The following is a 20067-nucleotide window of genomic DNA, read 5'->3' as shown; positions in this document are numbered from 1 at the left end:
CAAAGTTATGTGACGTCACCCATTGGTTTGTGGACGGCTGTTTTGAAGTCTCGAGTTTGGCAGTTTGGCCGTCACCATATTGATTGTTTGCAACCAGTGGCACCAGATGTGACCAAATTTGGACAAGATAGGTTGTCATGGTAGCAACTTGTCAATCACAAGGTAGTCCCACCCTAAAGCATACCCTGCTTAATCATCTATTTTCCTTTATATGGGTCCATAATTTACTAAATGAACATCATGCTGTATTGAAGAAGACTTGAAACTAGCAACTGAGACCATAAACTCATTATGAAAGTGTTTACTGAGGTAATAAATAAAGTGAGAATTAGTGTTATTTTGTTATTATTTGTAATGGAACCAGACTTCTCTTTTGCAGTCGCCCCTTGCTGGCTGTCGGAAAGAATGCAGGTTTAAGGGACTTCCGCATTAGCTTTAATCTTCAGACTCAGAGGTTCCGGCTTGGTGTGAATACTATAAAAGAAGAACTTTCTTTAGAGGAACAGTTTGACATTTTGGTAAACAATACACTGATTTTCTTTGCTAGCTTAAAGTAGCTCAAACTAGAAACATGGGGAAACAGCTAGCCTGGCGCTGCCTAAGGGTAACAAAATCTACCCATCATCACCTCTAAAGCTCACTAAGATTTTTATTTGTCACTGTGAGGTTATCAGGCAATTAACAGAGACTCCAGGAAGTGACTGAGCCTGGCCAAGAAAATCTAGACTTTTTTTTTCACACAACATACACTGAACAAAATTACAAACACAACACTTTTGTTTTTGCCCCCATTCATCATGAGCTGAACTCAAAGATCAAAGACTTTCTGTGTACACAAAAGGCTTATTTCTGTCAAATACTGTTCACAATTCTGTCAAAAATCTGTGTTAATGAGCACTTCTCCTTTGCCGAGATAAATAAAGGCATATCAAGATGCTGATCAGACAGCAAGGGTATCGCACAGGTATGCCTTAGGCTGGCCACAATAAAAGGCCTCTCGAAAATGTGCAGTTTCACTATTGGGGGAGTCCACTCCTCTTCAATGGCTGTGCGAAGTTGCTAGATATTGGCAGGGACCTGGATCACACTTAATGTGTAAGCTGATAATGGGTAAAAGTAGAGTACCATTCTTACCTGCTCAATCCCCCCCATTTTTGGGAACCTAGAGGTCCTTATGCAAGAGCATCATTATTGTAGTTTCTGGCGTCAGAGGGGCATAATAGCTGTTCTCTAACATGGTCCAAAAATAGTAGGAAGTAATGAGTGACAAATAATACTTCTCAACAAGCACCCTGGAGGTGAACAGCTCCCATGTAATAGCAGTGTGGATACATCAGGTACTCTGTTTTGTTTTTTTGTTTTTTTTTTAGAAAAGACTCATATGCCATCTCTCACTAGCAAGACCTGTCGGATTGCAGTAAAACTGCCAATTTCACACTCTGAATTCCACTCTGTCTACATTATCCATGATATATTTTTTTTTTACATTAGCCTTCCTCTTCTTCTGCTGTCGCTATCTCTGTCCATTTGTGACTTTTTCTGACATCGTCATTCCCTGTGTCTGTCTCCCTTTCCCTCTTCCCTTCATTTTTACTTGAAATCATCATCTACACTGTCCCTCCCTCCTGTATTTTTCAAATCTCCCATCTTCCTCCACTCGTTTACCCCTCCCTACCTGTTTTGTCTCCCAAAGTCATCCTAATTAGTGTTTAAAGCTCCTGCTCCCCCGCGGCGAGGTCGTCTGTGCCCGTAAGCCACCGCTGCCTTGTCTTTGCTGTGCCAACTCTAATGAAAAAGCCCTATCTGCTGCCATCAATGCGTGTGTGTGTGTGTGTGTGTGTGTGTGTGTGTGTGTGTGTGTGTGTGTGTGTGTGTGTGTGTGTGTGTGTGTGTAAGAGAGAAAAAGAGAGACCACTCACACATCATTAACAGCATTACCTCAATTACACAGTCTGACAATGAGAACTAGCTGAGAGAGATGGAGAGTGATTGAAAGGAGGGAGGGAGGAAGTAGGAACTGACAAGGGGGTGAGGAGAAGGAGAGGGAGAGAGGTCTCACTCAGCAGAAATGAAGGAACTCCGCAGCAATATTTGAAACTGTTTTATTCACCAGTCGAGAAAATGCAAAACAGCTGTAAACAAAACCAATTTCTCAACTGCACTGCATTCAGTCCTCCATTTCTCTTTAAAAAACATATTCATTCATATTCAACACATATCCGGGTTTTGATTGAATCCATGTTGACACCTCACTATGACAGAGAGATAGCAGTGCATGGAAGTAGGTATTTCTGTGAGGGGCCCTGATGCAATCATACCAGCCTGATATTTTTTTTCTGTCGTCCTCTATCTCCTTGCATGACAGTGCTTTCCCCCTGCCTCCACTACAAAGGTAACTAGATTTGACTCTTGTCATGATTTTCCGCCCCTCGTTTGTTCCTCCTCCATGGCTGCTTTCTGTTTAAAAATAAATAAATAAAAATGAACTGATGCACGTCTTTTATTTATCACTGAATTTCCTCCGGGAACAAGAGGCAAAACAACAAAGGTCGGATGAAAAAGGAGCAAAAGGGGACATGATGGAGGTGAAGAAGATGCTGGCGGAGGGAGAAATGGTTCAAATCAATATCAAAAATCTACAGGGATTTGAAATGGTGCCCAGGGACAGTTTAGGAGCAGCATATCCGCTGCTGATTGTGTGTCTCACCCAAGGGGCGAGGCCAGGCAGGGCTGCTCGACCACAGCGCTCAACAAATCAATAGTCGTGTGTGTGCGCGCGCGCTATATGCCCACAAGCTCAACATCCATTGACAAAGAGGGCCAGGTGAAGTGTTGGCTGAGAAAATTGTGCAAACAAGGGGGTTGTTATTGGAGCTGGGGGTAAATAAATGCTGCAATAAAAAGGTCCTGAGGCTGATGTAAAGTTTAGGGGCTGTTACTGCTTGAGATTTTTTGGTCGTTTGTGCGTTTGTGCGCGCGTGCGTGTTTGCGTCCGTGTCTTTCCTGGAAGACAACTTTTAATAAAGCAATTAAGCTAAATGTTTCTCAAATATCTAACATGAGACTCAAAGTAACAATCAATTGGGATTGTAAATGAATCACCAATGTATAACTGGGTGATGTGGCTGAAATCATAGTATTTCAAATGCATACAAAGTTAACATTTAATTAGAGTCGAACTCATACTGAATTTTTGAGGCAATCAGCTGATATTAATATTTCTAAATTAACACATAAGATCCCTGTCTCTGCTAGGTAATGGTGACACAGTTTCTAAATAACAACTCCTCTTTGTAAGAAAAAAATTGCAGTACAGAAATGCCAACCAGCTGCTATAAACAAGATAATGGTATTAAGCTAATATCAGCCAATATATCTTCCCACCCAATTTACCGGTTTAGCCCCAACAATAATGTAAATGATGTTCAATGTAGCCTAATGCAACTGCACGATTTTGAGGTGAGTGCCAAGTAGGTGAGAGCCCAAATGCAAGAGACAGGTGTGGAGTTGCAGTTCAGGGATTTTAATACCAAGAAAAACAGGATAACAGGCAGTTCCAGAATCCAATACGCCAAGCAGCAGAGGTATAGGCAGGACACTCCATACACAAGACAGAGCATATACACACTACAATGACCGGACAGAGACTGAACCAGTCATATATACATACACGGACTAACGAGCAGGGCGGGAGCAACACGGGTGACAGGGATCAAGGCTAACAAGGCAGGCAGGCAGAGAGACAGGCAGGCAGACTGATAACTGGGGGGGACAGACATAACCAAGGTTACTGGACACTAAACACAGACATAAACTAAGACACAGAACCAAAATGCAGAATTAAACCTAAGATACATGACAGACAGGACAAAGTGAGCTAACCAGAACCTACAAATGAACAATGAAATAAACAAGGCTAAACAGGGAACACAAGACAAGGAACAAAACTCCACAACAGAAAACATGGACCAACTGTTACACAGACCGGGGTAGGGAACAGAGACAGAACTAACCAGGAAACAGGACAACGCTCAACAAGGAACAGAACAGAAATAAGGAAAATGCCAAAACACCACTAAACACTAGCTGACAGATAATAACTAGATGAATAATAACCCAAACTAAATAACAGATACCAAACTGATCCAAAAGTCAACTCACAGTGGTCTAAACTCAACAGGACAGAAATAAAATGTAGATGCAAACCCCAAATCTTAGAATCAAGAACCAAAACCCAGAAACAGAGAAATTAAAATCAAAACACAGAGAAATAATATAACAAAGGCAAAGGCAGACTTTGACAGTTTTTTAGTCTGTTGTTGTTGTAGTCTGTTGTAGTCTGTTGTAACATATTTAGGGATCTGAGTGACTGACTGTAAAACATCTGACTGACAATTTCACTGGTTAACATGTCAAACGTCGCAGGCAGTAGGTCATACGTTAATTCCATTATTACGTAACTTGTGTGGTTAAAGCACTCTCTGCTAGACGCCATGTGCACTCAGACAAAGATTGTTTATGAAGAAGCAACAAGAAGAATCACTCTTTAACACCACAACATCTTCAATATTTGGATGGAGTGGTTTGTGAAAAATAAGGTGTTCCAAATTTAATAAGTCTACACGTTATTTCAATATGTCAGATATTTATTTAATCAAAATTTAGGCAGATATAGGTATTGGATTGCACTCAGTATCAACAGATATTCAGTATTAAAGCAATCAGGATCAGGGCCAAAAACACTGTAGTAAACAGTTTTCCACATTCAGTGCAGAATTGAAACTACGGCAGATTTAAAGCATCAAAAGGCATAAAATATAAACTCAATATGTTAAGATGTAGAGATGGCAATTCAGAAAGTTGGGATAATCCAGTATTCTACCAGAAAAAGGGCAGTCGAACATATGCAACATTCAGTTATGTTAAGGTTTTCTTTATAAAGAGAGGTGCTGACTCAACTTTGGTTCTTTTTGATGCCGTAATGTGCGACATAGTTGTACTGGATTGGATTATATTGTAAAGTATTCACGTTATGAGACAGAACCCAGGGTCTTATTAATGTTTAATGTTACATTTTTTAGGTGAGCCACAAAAGTGTGCAGTGTGACAAACTTGCTCTGTTGTAACTGCAGCTTGCAAGCCAGGTCAGACATACTTTAAATCGCAGTGATAAGTGTACTACGGTGTTACAGCATCACTCGGAATCTAAACACAGCCCACAGCACAGATTTTGACATGTGTTGGTCTTTAATCAGTCCAAAGTGTAGCAGACTTGTTACAGTCACTAGCTGGCCTACAGTATGTGGGACTATTTTTTCTTTAACAATTTGCTTCCTCAATTTCTGTTACACTATCAGATGGTATCATAGCAGTGATATTAATTCACGGTTTACTAACATTTAAATAATTTTAAATTAAAGCTGTTGAAATAAAAATGTAAATAATGGCATAAAAAACTATAATGCTAACAGACATAAGACAGACATTTTCAAAATCAGATCTAAGGAGATGTAGCAAAAACATTACACATGATAATACAGTATGACTGTAAACAGCACCTAAAAGTGCATTTCACACACGCTCCACGGCTTTACAGGCTGAGGCAATACTAGATGTTCTTATGCATATCTATTCTCTCAAAACTATGGCAATTAGCATACTGTACTGCAGGCAACAGCTGGCGCTCCATACTTGAGTGCATTATCTGCAAGCTAGGGAACAAACACGTGTACTCTGTTGTTGTTTTGCGAGTCAGTCATTATTATTGCAATGCTAAAAAGGAATACAAAAATCAGGCAAAACGGCTGAGGGCGCAACAAGAGAAACCATTTGCATGTGCAGTAAATTTCATCAAGATTATACTATTATTCTGTTATGTGAGTTTAACATAACTCATTGGCTTCACACCATCAACAATGTGACAGAGGTCATTTTGCAAAGAGGGTAATTATACATCATCTTCAAGATATTGTGCATGTCACAGAGTGACAGATGATGTGCTTCAGTCCACCAGCTCCACGCCCACCCCACCTCAGCAGGGCCCTGGGGACTTGAACAACCGCCCATCCCCAGAGGCTATCCCCTCCCCTATCATCGACATAGACTCTCTCCCCATGCAGGAGAGTGATGTCAACAGACTGTTCAGGAGGCAGAACCCCCGCAAAGCAGCTGTGTCAGACTATCTCTCCATTCACGCTGAAGCACTGTACCCATCAGCTGTCTCCCGTGTTCACGGACATCTTTAACACCTCACTGGACACATGCCATGTGCCAGCCCACTTCAAATCCTCCACCATCATCCCTTTGCCCACATTACCAAGGACCACAGGACTTAATGACTAGAGATCATGTCTGACAGGAGGCAGCACTTGATGCTGGGAAAACATGTCTCTGACTCCCGAACCATCAGCACTGGTTCCCCTCAAGGCTGCGTTCTTCCCCTGTGCTCTTCTTCCTGTACACCAATAGCTGCACCTCCAGTCACCAGTCTGTCAAGCTCCTGAAGTTTGCAGATGACACCACCTTGACTGGGCTCATGTCAGGTGAGATTGACCATCTGGTGACCTGGTACAGTTAGAAAAACCTGGAGCTCAATGCTCTTAAAGATAGTGAAGAGGGTTGTGGATTTCAGGAAGAGCCCAGCCCAACCTACCCCCATCACCCTGTGTGACTCCACAGTCAACACTGAATATCAGCTCCCTCACCAAGAAGGCCCAGTAGAGGATGTACTTCCTGTGGCAGTTGAAGAAGTTCAGCCTACCAATGTCAATGAGGTGCACTTCTACACCATCATCATTGAGTCCATCCATATCCTTCATCACCATCTGGTATGCTGCTGCTGCTGCCAAGGACAAGAGCAAACTGCAGTGTATAATTCACTCGGTAGAGAAGGCGATGGGCTGCATTCTACCATCCCTTCAGGACCTGTACGCCTCCAGGACTCTTGAGGCGAGCAGGAAAGATTTTGGCTGACCCCTCCCAACCGAGATACAAAAGGCTTCAGACCCTCTCCACTGGCAGTAGGCAGTTGGACCAAAACCTCACACCAAGTGTCCAAGAACAGTTTCCTTCGGTCTGCAGCTGGCCTCATCAACAACGCTCGAGATCCCGACTGACACTGACTTTGATATCATTTATGATTCTTGATCTGCACTACTTGCTCTGTCTTTATCTTTATTCTTCCTACTATGTTTATTCTTAAGCACCAAAATACCAAAGCAATTGCCTTATATGTGAAACCTACTTGGCAATATAGCTGATTCTGAATGTTTTGTATGTGTATCTTTTTCAGAGAAATATCTGCATATTATTCCAGTCAAAATATGTGCTTTTTAAATACACTGCAATTAAAAATAAAGCTAATAAACAACTTTGACCCATCGCTATAGCCTCATAGTAAGTACCATTGTCACCTGGTGTCCCTTAAATAAAGAAATCTGTCCATTAAAAATACAAGGTGCAGACAACTAAACTGAGGGTTTTTAAATTCTGTTTTTACCATATGGAGGCTGGTGTGACAAAGTGGCACAATCCAACCGATAGAGCTTTAGTTTCTACAAAATGTCAGTGCTTTTCTTCATTCATTTTTAGCACCCAGAAAAACCACATCACTGATCTACCGCTGTCGATCGGTTGGTTTGTTTGTGTAATTGTGTGGCATTGGTGTTTTTAACCATTTAAAGCACCAACATCACACAATAACACAAACAAACCAATCAAGGCAGCGGTAGACCAGCGAGGTATTAAAATTTTCTTTTACTCTGGTTTTTATGCCTTATTGTGAATTATAAGGTGCAATACAGTATACCTTTACTACAAACAGGTATTTTATTTATACACTAGAACTAATGTCAATTATAAAATTTCAACCTTTTTTTTTAACCTCATCTTTTTTTCACCAATTGAACTATCTTACACAGATTTACCATCCAGTGACTGACATAAATTGCTATGAGGTAACCATAAAGTGCACCATTTATCTGCTAGTTGGTTATAACAGTGGAAAAGAGGCACTTCCTTGTCTCTTAAATTTCCCCTTTGGTTCATTTAGCTGAGTAGTAAAGAATGGCTTCAGGCAACTTTAGTGAGTCATCTATTTTTTGATGCTTCTCTTCCCTCTTCCATTTAAATATCTTCTCCAATATTGACCTAAAACACTCGCTCTAAGAGAAAACGCCATCTGAATTTAATATACATGTTAAGTTATGTGATACAGTACATCAGTATATCAGTTGACCTAATCATTTCTTTGCTAAGGCAATATGACATTTTAACACACACAATCATGAGTTTGAGCAAAGCAGAGATACATTTACTAGTGAAAACACCCGCCATGCACCAGGGGAAGTAGACACATTATTGACAACATAATTCTCATCGTCTTTGCTGGTCTCCTGCACCCAAACTGACTGAGTAAAGCTTGGTCTCTCAATCTTTCTTTGTGTCGTAACATTTCCACAGAGAGATGATAAAGTTTTACATAACTTTACATCTCCATTTCTTTGTGACGCTGTACCTCATTCCGTCTTGTTTCTATCAGCTCTGTGAGGCTGTACTAAGGCAGTGTGGTGCTTTAAACTAAATGTTAACCAATGACAATGCTAACATATTGATGTTCAGCAGGTATAATCTTTACGATGTTTACCAGGGTCGTTTAATGTTTTACCATTTGCTAATTAGCACTAAATAAAAATTTCAACCTAGTATTGGAACTAGATGAAAAGTCAGAGGATCCCTAAAGTTATTGTAATTAATCCTGAGGGGAACATGAATGTTTGTACCAACTTAAATGCTAGTCCATCCAAGGGTCCTTCAGACATTTCTTTACAAACCACACATGTCAACCTCATGGTGGCGCTAGTGGTAAAAAATCAGGGGATCACAAAAGTCATTAGGAGTCACACTCTGCAGACCACGATTATCTGTATAAAATGTAATGCCAAGCCATTCATTAGATGTGGAGACATGTCATTGCATAAGTGAAATATTTTAACCCACTGTGTGTAAAAGAGGAAACACCATTCATTAAAGGATCATTACAGTCAGTAGGACACAGCCTCAGGTGTCCATGAATGTCTGTACAAAATTTCATGCAATAGATGTTGAGATTTTTCAGTCTAGAACAAAGTTGACCGTGGACCGTGTGACTGCCTGACCGAGATTGTCATCATGCCACTGTCAAAATTTTGATCTGATCTTTCCAGCCAATGTAAACCAACTCTAAGAGAGCTTATCCAAATTGGGCAAGCCAGTACTAATGTTCATCATTCATTCCCCCAAGTTTACCACATACACACACACACACACACACACACACACACACACGATTGCTACTTGTAATGCTAGGGTTACCTAGAATAAAATGCCAAACCAGCCCTCACATTAACATGGTTATGACTACCCTGCCTACAACTAGCATATGATTAAATCCAGGCTAGATCTAAAGCTGCTGTCTTCCTGCTTTCCATGATGCCTTCTGGATCCCTCTAAAATACTTAAGAGTAATGTAGGTGTGTTTAATCTCCTTGGGTTTGGGTATTAATGCCTGACATTACGTCAATGTCGACACTGTATTTTTTAGATGGAGACAATAAAATACAGTCATCCCTTTCTTGTGTTTTATTCAGTGATGCACCTAAGAGATCCATTTCCTTTCACTGTTGCTCAATCGTACGTATCTTGCTCAAGGGCATCCTAAACGTTCCCGAAAATTTTATTAGGCCCTCCATGGGGAAGAAAATCTACAGCTAGATTTTCTATTGATAACAGTTGACGGTGTGTTGTGTAATTGCTGATAATGGTTGCTAATGGACAAATGGCAAAGGCTAGGCCTCGGGGAAAGCACTCTAGATTGTGGGCTGAACAGAGACTGTCACTCACTGTTCAGTGTCTGATTCCATATAATAGAGGAAGCACCACACACACACACACACGCCGACATAAACCCTTAACCCCAGCCCTTCCATATACCTCTTTATAATTACATTTTAAACGTCATCTCTGTCAGTAAATGCAGGAAATAACCCGCAACTGCCCTGATAATCACTCACTGTGCAATAACATTAAAAAGGTCACTAAATATGATAAGGGTCTTGATGAAGACGTCACACACACAGAGTGCTGTCACTCCTCTTGAGGCGATATGTGACAAAGCAACAAGGTCTTGACCTTTTCACTACATACTGATGCTTCAATTATTAGACTATAAAGCCTTAGGGTACACATTTTGAGAGAGTTTTTAACCTTGACTCATTCTGTTATTTCAGTTTTTATGTTGATGATCCGGGGTCAATTTAAGATGGACGGTCAAACACAGCTCCCTACAAGGAAAGAGTTAGCATGTAATAACTTGGTGGAGAAGAGATAATTGTGTCAAATCTATTGTCATATATTATTTATTGTGTGAGGTCAAAGCTGTATTCCAAAGCTACTGTGGGTATGCTTCAGTATTGGGGTAAATATAAGTCTCGATAGTATAAGCACATTTTTAGCCACACTAGCAGTATGACTCTGGGGATGGCAATGTCATCAGTTTTATCTAGACTCTAAAATATTTCAACAAATATTTAATGGATTGTTACCTGTAGAATGAATCCTAATAATGAATGAAGTCGACATTGGTTTTGAGTAAAACAACTACTGGTTGGATTGCCCTGAACGTTTGGTACAGACGTTTGGGATTCCCAGAGGATGAATCCTAATAAGTTTGGTGATCCCCTGACTTTTAGCTTCACCAGGTCAAAGTTTTCACTTTTCCTGTGAAATATCCAACCTAGTGGATTGGCACAGAATTTCATACAGAAATTCATTGTCCCCAGATGATGTATCATAAGGATTTTGAAATCCCCTGACCAGCAGGTTGAAAAGGTTTGGTGTAGACTGTCGTAACAAGTACTAGATGGATTGCCATGAAATTTACTAATGACATTCATGTTCCGTAAGTGATGCTTATATTAATAACTTATCTCCTGACTTTTTATATAGTACCATCATCAAGTTAAAATCACTGTGACAGACAGCAAAGGTCATGGCAAGCAGAGGGTTTGCAGTGGAAATGGCTTTGTTATTTTTTTGCAATCTATTATAGGAATGATCTTACTATTTGAGAACTATGCCAGTAAGAGTTGATAATGATTCAAGGCCCAGATAGGGATAGGTAATACTAAATTATCTCCTAAAGGCATATTACATAACAATACGTTTTTAATGTTCCATTGTTCCATTGGCTGACACTCAAAGTATAGCTATTACACATGAGTTTCTTTCACTTGAGCCCTTTTGTGTTTCCCTTTGAACTAAATTACCTGCTTTTTGAGAGAAACCCACACAATAAGAGGCACAGAGGGGCATAATGAAAGCAAAAGATAACCGAAGAGCTGGATTCAATAGCACATAATCGTTTGACATATTCTTGATTAAAATACAGTTTTTAACATTGTTATATTATTTGTGTTGCTTTGTGTTCCTTTGAAATTCAAACTGCTTTGACAAATTATGGCGGAGTGAGGGAAATGCTTTGGCAGCCATGCGTAGATAAACACAGTAGGTGGAAATACCTCAGCAGGAGTTTAAAATCTTAACAAAGCAAGAAAAATGTCAGTCTCAAAAATGGCTCAGACTTAGAACAATGTAAGAAGGAAACTTGTGGGATGAGCATGCTGGGAATACAGTCAAGACAACTTGGTGTTTGAAGTGAATTCTTATGAAAGAACTGGTTTATTGGACTTAATATGCAGTGTTTACAGAGTAGAAATGGGAAAACAGGGCTACATCCCCTTGAATAGAGCCAAGAATGGCAAGCACAAAGCCCAAGGATATGGAGGGCTGCTGGGTGGCGTGCATTTCTATGTGTGTGCGTGAGAGAGGGGGGGTGGGGCTTCTGTACTGAGAGTGAAATCCAGTTGGAAAGTTTGACTGTTTGCCTTAGCCTGCCTTACTTGCCAGATGGCCATGGTTTGAGGTCTGGGACTACTGTAGCACAGTCCATAAGGCAGCCGTCTCTCAAACCCATGTAAGAATCCCCGTGTGTGGAGTTGTTTTTTGTCTTCTGCAAATTCTCATTGTCTGTAACAGGCTCTGCTGTCTCAGTGCCTCAATTATAGAATAGATACACAATGATGGCAGGATGTTGGTGGTGGGGTTGGGGAAACCGATTCTTTTAATGAAGTTAATACTTTATTTTTACATCACTGCAGGGTTGCCAGGTGGAGAAATGAAACAAGGTCATTTCGAACTGATGGCCCCTAAGCCCCGGCTCTTTTACCTCATTGCTCCAATCACAGCTGAGCAAGAAATCTCACAATTCTGGACAACCTTCCTGAATTATGTACAGGCATAGTCGCTCGCCTGGCTACATCAAAGTTGAGTAAGATGTTTAAGATGCAGTAGTTAAAGATGTATCTGGTGGAAGTGTATGGCAGAACTCAGTCTCAGATTTACATCAACACCAATGCTAAAGTTCAAGTTAACACACATTCTACTACTACTACTACAATGCCATGTGAGACAGTACGAGCAATTTATTAAACACCTATTGAACAAGCATAACAGATTTTTAGAAAAGCGAAGACCTCTACCGGCATGTTTTACAGAGACATATGGAGCTCGCTTGGCTAATAACTATTTGCTAGGAATTGTATATACCAGTTGAGCCTAATAAGCAACAAATCTTAAAATTTGACAGATTCTTGCAGACTTTCAGGCTGAGACCAACCAAGCTCTCCTCCACTCCTCTGTCTACCAGCGTTAGCTGCTAAGCAATGTATTCTTTTTTTCTTGCATAGTAATTAAAAAAGATATTAAGACCGATATGCAATATTGATAAAGCACAAGACCATTAAGCCGGATCCAGAAGAGTAGTTGCATTCACGAAACAAATATTGCTCATAAAATTTTACACAACCTTTATGCTAAAATTAAAAATTCACTTATTTATTTACATTCTGCATCAGTTGTTGTCAACTTGTATAAAAACAACAGGACAACAGATGTTGTTACACCGCAAGGAAATAATTGTTAATGACTTCCTGGTTAGTCCTCACTCATTCTCATTTTACCTCTTTTGCTTTTCCTCTTTCCCTTTATTCATCTGTGTTTATCTCCATTTTGTATTCTACATTGACCCTATTTATTTATTTTTCATTTTCTACTCTCTGTCCCTGCACATTATTTCCTCCCCCACCTACTACCATCCATCTCTTCTCTTGCCACATCCTCCCATCCTCTCGCTATCTATCCATCCCTTCCTCCCTCCCATGAGGACAGGCTGCTCTGACCTGTATCTGTCTGGCATGGATGAATCCCAGGTTTGGTTTAAATGCCCCAATTATTCTCCTGAATTATGATGCCCTGCTCTGGGCTGTGTTGCTCCGTCTCTGTGGCTCTCTTATGAAAGCTGGCACGGCACAACGGAACCATTTACAGAGGCCAGATTAAGGGGAACTTTCACATGAGCAGTTATCCCCATGCACAAAGCCATGAAAAGCTGATGGTTGGTGTGGAAAACTGACCACTTGGAATCACTTTGACCTGCTCTGATCTATCCTCCTGCCTTCTACAGCACATTTCTCTTGTTTTTGTGGATGTCAAAGTCAGTATTAACCGTTCCAATTAGGCACATGATCTGGACCACATCCAAGAGGTTTTAGGGTGGGTTCACGCCAACCTTTTTTAGTCCGATTAAACTGTACACTGGAGCAGAGGTGAAATTAACAAATTACAATTACTCACCTTACTGTAATTGAGTAGCTTTTTTGTGTACTTGTAATTTTTGAAGTAGTTTTTTTAAATCTGTAATTTTACTTTTACTTAAGTATGTTTTCTTTAAAGTATTGTACTTTGCTACATTTTCAATCACATCCGTTACTCAGTAAAAAATAAGTGCAAGGAAAAACTCGGGACCACTTTGGCTTCAAGTGCAAGAAAACAGCAGCTTTATCATGACAAAATGATGTGTTAAGTTACTGCTAATGCAAATTGAACATTTCCAGCTGCTGCAGCTTCACATTAAAAGCATTTAACTTGCAAAACCCAAGATGACTTTTATTTTGAAGTAGTCACAGGAAATGCAATCTGTTTGTAAGTGAGATCAGAGCTGACAGCTGTCGTGTATGGGGCTGTACAAGACAACCATAATTTTCATCAGTTTCCAGACAGCGGACCAGTTTGAAATATTGCAGTGAGTAATGCAACAGTCAGCAGCAGACACAGTGAGCTGTTAGATAAAGAGCTGCAGGCGACAGGCTGCACACCTCCACCTTCTCAGCCAGGTAACCAACTCCTTTCACTTGTTCACAGACTCATGTTGTGTGCAGCATAAAGTCAGATCATGACTGCTCACAGAATTGTGGAAAATACCAATAACTGCCCTACAATACTTTGTTTAGCTGCCCCAGACTTCTGTGCCCTGTGGCATTAAAAGGCATCTCCTGTTACCACCAGTAACTACAGGTGTGTCACGCACAATAACGGGCAGCTGCATAATAGAGCCAAAACCGGTTGATTAATAAATCAATCCAATCAGAGGTACATTTACAATTACAGAATTTAACCATCATTCCTCAGTGAAATCCTTGGCTGCGGTCTGAGAGCATTTTCTAGTTAAGCAGGCCTGTGTATTATAGCCTATGTAGATTTATCATTATGAATTTAGTCCAACCATGTGTTTAAGGAGTTTGTTCAAATAGCCAAAAAAACACGGTGCATGAGATGTTGGTTGGCATTAGGAACTTGATCGTAACTAGTTATTTATTATACTAACGCTTATGATATCCCATTAAAACGATCACCTGTTTGAATGTAAAATGGGATTTGACTTCATATACAGTCCAGTGTTAACTGTTGTCTTAGTCCAGTGCGGCCTGCCAGAGTCTAATCTGTTCCGCCACAGTTTCCTAATGAAGCGAAAACATTCTCAAACTTCTCATTATAACATAAAATGTAATTGTTTTTCGCCATTGATTTGGCAAAGTATCTGTCAAACAAAGTAAAAGTATACATATGAATAAGATATTAAATCAATGTAAATAAGTTATTTTAGGAGGTAAAAAAAGTAACTAAGTAACTTTTACTTACATTTTAAATCAGCTAGTTTTTACTTTAACTTGTGTAGATCTTTATACTGGTAATTTTACTTGTACTTAAGTAAAAGTTCAAAGTAATCATACTTTTACTTAAGTAGAATATTTTTGTACTCTTTCCACCTCTGCCCTGGAGCATTCATCTCTTTGGTGCAGTTCATTTGGTTTAGTGTGAACACCGGACTCAAACTCTGGTGCGGCCCAATCAACCGCTCTCTGATACACCTCGAAAAGTTGGTCTTGGACAGCTGTCAAGTGAACTCTGGAGCGGTTCATTTCTGGTGTGTGCACCACTCAAACCAATCACAGGAAGCTACCATTGTGTCATTTAAAATAGTACATTTTTATTATTACTGTATTATTATATGTATTATTGTTCTTTATAATATTTCATATTTATCAGAATACGTTTTATGACCAAGTTGGTTTTCACCAGAAACTCTTCCAACCTTAACAACAACCTAAGTCGTATTAACCAACCTCCAAATTCAAACCTTTTCCCGACCAGACCTTCATTTCTGAAATTACGTGACTTACGTCACATGAAATAAAAGTGAAGACTGCAGTGACACAAAGGAGGTGAACTCCAGCTGCTAGGTTCACATGCATATACAATCACTGACTTAGGTTTAGGCACACACCCCTGTGAAGGTTAGGATGAGGGTAAGGGGCTACGGGGGGCCTTTAAGACTTATATAGTTAGCTAACACTACAAAGCGAACGCTAACGTAGCTAACGCTACGTACCTTCATTAAAAAACTAATCAATCTTGTTTCACATGGGAACCTAACATCGGTCTCCTGGGTGAAATGCAGCTAACTTACTATCCATGCACCCTACCCACAACCACCGAAACATAACTTTCTGGCAATTTATAATATGTGACTTTGTGACTTATGACTATCTTTGTCATGTGTTTGTGTTGTAGGGCCACTAAAGGTCACTGCCACAATAAAAGTAAACATGAGCAGTAATTTTGTGTGGCTAAAACAAAGTATGTGGTTGTTTTTCTGTGGAGGACAGGCTCGTTTTCACTGTTTCAGTCTGCTGATATGTGCTCCAGAACAACACCAACATGAACCTGATGGTGCTCCATGCGGTACGATATCCAGGTAGAAATCTGGAGGTGTTTGTTGTTGTTGACTGTACGGCCAATAACCAATTGCCATATACACCACATGGCTTTGTACCGTGAATTGAGTTGTGACCTCAGACCAACGGGAAAATGTAAACACTGTATCATCCATGCATTGGTTTGATTCAGGAACCAGAACTTTAGCTGTGAACCCACTCTAAATGGAAAGGAAATGCAAGTTTTGTCTTTTTGATATAGCTTTTGCAGGTTCTTGTCTTTCAGAAGTTTAATATGCATTGCTTGGTTCAACTTGCATGAATTTATTTTAACTTAGTAAAATTGTGTAAAAAGTTGGAAATGTTTGACTGTGCTGTAATCACTTTAAATTTAGACATTATAACAAATTAAGGCTTTAAAATGGAGAAGAATTAATACTCCAAAATTATTCATCAATTATAAAGACTGTCCGCAGACATCAGAATCAGTTTTATTGCCAGGTATGTATACACATACGAGGAATTTGATTCAGGATTGTACATTGCTCACGATGGGGAGAGAGAAGGGCTGAACAATATTGATTTCAATTATGACTTATTGACCAATATCTCAACCAGCTGTCGCAAGTGATAGTCAAAGTCAATTGGCTTGAATGAAAAATATCGCTAGCAAATTTACTCCGCTCTAGTTAATTAATGTTAATTCTGCTAGCTAGCAAAAGACCCACAAAACTTTTGGCATGTGAATGAGCTCCCTCTCTCTGCAGCCTGCATCTGTACTATTTACGGTTGGCTTTGGTGAAGAAGAAACATATGTGTACTTTTGATGTTTGAAAAAGTAAGTGGACAGCCTCTTTTTGTTGTTCAAAGAAACAGTCTGTCTCTACATAAACAATCCAGATTATTGCCTTGCGTCAGTTTCAAGACAGCAGGTAAACAGAGCTGCCAGAATCTCTCAGTTTACTTTAAAGCTCTGAATCAGGAGCTGTAGGATCTGTCCTGTCATCGATAGCTTTTGCTCAAGCAGCTACAGTGCAGAGCTGTCAACAGTACTTTTAGGAACCGTCAGTCCAATATCAAAACATTATCAGACATGACTTACCATCCATTTATTATTACCATATATGAAAAATTGTGCAGCTGTTACTAATGCATAAAACACTACTTTGGAATATCAAAATCACGCGTGCAGGAATGTATTTTCAGTAGGGGGACTGACCTGCATATGTTCACGTGCAAATTAATGTTTAGAAGAAACAGCTGTACTACATTTGCTATCGTTAAATCTGAAAATATAATCGGGGGATATTTATACTGCTATAACTATAAAAAAAAAAGACTTAAAAATGTACAGCCCTACAGTCACACGTATGGGCTGGTTACAACTTTGTGGTGGTTTTATTACACATTATAATTATGGGTGATGTTTCAGACGACGTCCGTCCACAGACTGCCCACGAAACTGTTTCAACAAAGTAAAGGAAACACTGGATTTACTGGAAACTTTGCATCTGGGGATGTACAGATAGCAGCCTTACTCTAATCACAGGATGCTGTGTCCCTTTCCCCATACAGCCTTTGTTTTTGTTGGTTTTGGACTAATTAAAGTCTAGAAATATGCTTTGTTATTTTCTTTGAGCTGAAGTGAAGGCACGTGGTCATGTCAGGATACTTGGGTAGTAAACCATCTATGTTTACCCTGGTAATCCCCCCCCTTCACACACACACACACACACACACACACACTCACTCTACTGTAATATCCTATTAAAAGTGGACCAATTTGAACTATTTTAATTTTAGTTAAGTGTACTGTATGTAAATGTATTGTTTGGTAAAATTGCACTTAGTTATTTTCTTTCAGATTGTTTAGCCATGAGAGAGCAAGAGGAAATGAAATGCGACAAACGTCAAAGAAAATTTCTTCGAGAAAGAAGCGGTACAGAGGCAAAGATGTGATGAATCAATTCTTTATAAGTTGCCACGGAGAGAAAGATCACAGTTCTCTCTCGACCTGAGCATTGTCTCTCCTTAAATACAAACGAGTACAAACATAACAGCAAATGGTAAACTGCAAAACAAATGGCAAATCACATCTGAGATGACAAAAGGAAGCGCAAATGTATATAGCATCAAAGATGTCCCCCTATCCCTATTGTCTCATCCATTGGTGTGTGTTAAAATCTTACCTACACATTTGCAAATGTTTATTGTAGACCAGGACCCTTTATTAGTAATCGCTGTTTACCCATAATTACTGTGACCAAGACTTATTCCCCAGAGTTATAATATAATGAGTCCTAAGAATCTGCAACGTAAAATTTATTTCTCACGTCACCAGCGACTATGCTACAGGGTCCCTTGTGAACACACAACACATATTAGTACAGTCTACTTTATTCCATTCTATACATTTAGCAGTGGCCTTTAATTCTCAGTAAGTCCTGTGCCTAAAGGAACATTCAATATTTAATGGGAAATATTTGGTCTCGAACAGAAAGCAAGGCAGGTGACACACTCCACACTGAAGGTGACTTGATATAGTACCCCAGGTGGTGTACTCATACTGCTCTCCCCGTTGCAAAGTAGAGAAGACACGCAGCTCACACTTGGATGAGCCCAATATAGCTTAACCCTCCCCATCTCTTCAAAGCAACTGTGTAATCCAGCCTCCATGGTTATATTCCTCAATTTTATCACCAGTGTAATCCTACATTAGGACTGAACCCACTAAACCTCGGGTGACATATGTTCCACACTCTGAAAGGTAGTCTAATCATCCAGCTCTTTTTCTTCACCCTATAATTGATCATATCGCATGTGGCCTTGATTAAACACCCACTCGCACTTCAGAATTAATCATGCATTGCATGAACTTAGCATTAATCACGGTATAACCCCAGCTCCATCTCCATTCCTCAGTCGGACTGTAATGGGATATTCATCTCTTCAACAATTAATAACATCGGCATGGGGGCTCCTAAACACTAGTCCCATTCTCTCTGTTCCCACAGTGTTATTTTAAGCTGGTCGCGGGCAATGATTGAGGGGTCGCAACGAGAGCTTAAAAGGGATTTATTAGCGTAGATGCCGGAGGTGAAGAGAGGAAAGATGAAGTGAAAAAGCAGTGGGGTGACTGTGTGAGATTGGAAGAAAAAGAAAGAAATAAAGAGCGGACAGAGCAAGAAAGAGAGAGGACCTAAAGGTGATAGAGTCATTGGCATGTTTTCACACGTGTGCCCGCTGGAGAGGCATCAATCATCTTTATCTCTTTTAGACTTTTTATATCTCTGTGTTTTTCCCTCTGTAATAACCCCCTGCCACCTACCAGGTGATTCATCTGAAACACTCCGAGGCAGAGCTCCTCTGGGTTTCATGGAATACTCGCCACTACGATCCATAACAGAACATAACGACACACACGCACAAAGGAATAAGGGAGCTGGAAAATAGATTATATGCTCTTCACAAAGATTCACTTGACCGTAACAAAATGAGAGTAGCCTATCATAACACTGGTGCTGCTGCAGAGCATAAAAAGCACCAAAGAGATGATTGACGAATATAGCAGCTGCTATCTAGAACTCATTCTTCAGAATTGAGGTCACATGCATCTGATGAAGTAATGATATATCACTCTATAACTTTTAAACTTCTTGTTTTCAGACACCTACACGTAATGATGAAACACACTCATCCTGTGGCCAGAAAAAAACCCCGCAGGTTTACACAACAGGGGCCACACAGTGACCATAACTGGCCAGAAATCACTACTCTTGAAATTTGTTCAAGACTCCTCTTGAGAACGAAATTTAAGTAACTTTTTAAAGTACATCAAATTACACGTATTTGCAGAGTGTTACATAAGAAGACTGATGACAGTCATGCCTGTATGGTAAATATGAAGCTACTGCACAGC

At 40.0% G+C, this 20067-nt stretch overlaps 1 long non-coding RNA gene across 1 annotated transcript in view; it reads right to left on the bottom strand.

Annotated features, from left to right (window-relative positions):
* Positions 1–2179: 2179 nt before the first annotated feature.
* Positions 2180–20067, bottom strand: part of LOC123984979 — a 39708-nt gene continuing 21820 nt past the window's right edge. Inside the window, exon 4 of the long non-coding RNA XR_006828568.1 lies at positions 2180–2457. This is a non-coding gene — a long non-coding RNA (uncharacterized LOC123984979). The remainder of the gene's footprint in view (positions 2458–20067) is intronic.

The sequence above is a fragment of the Micropterus dolomieu genome, linkage group LG16 (assembly GCF_021292245.1).
Source record: "Micropterus dolomieu isolate WLL.071019.BEF.003 ecotype Adirondacks linkage group LG16, ASM2129224v1, whole genome shotgun sequence".
Classification (NCBI taxonomy): Eukaryota; Metazoa; Chordata; class Actinopteri; order Centrarchiformes; family Centrarchidae; genus Micropterus; species Micropterus dolomieu.
This window is presented reverse-complemented; position numbering and strand designations above follow the sequence as displayed.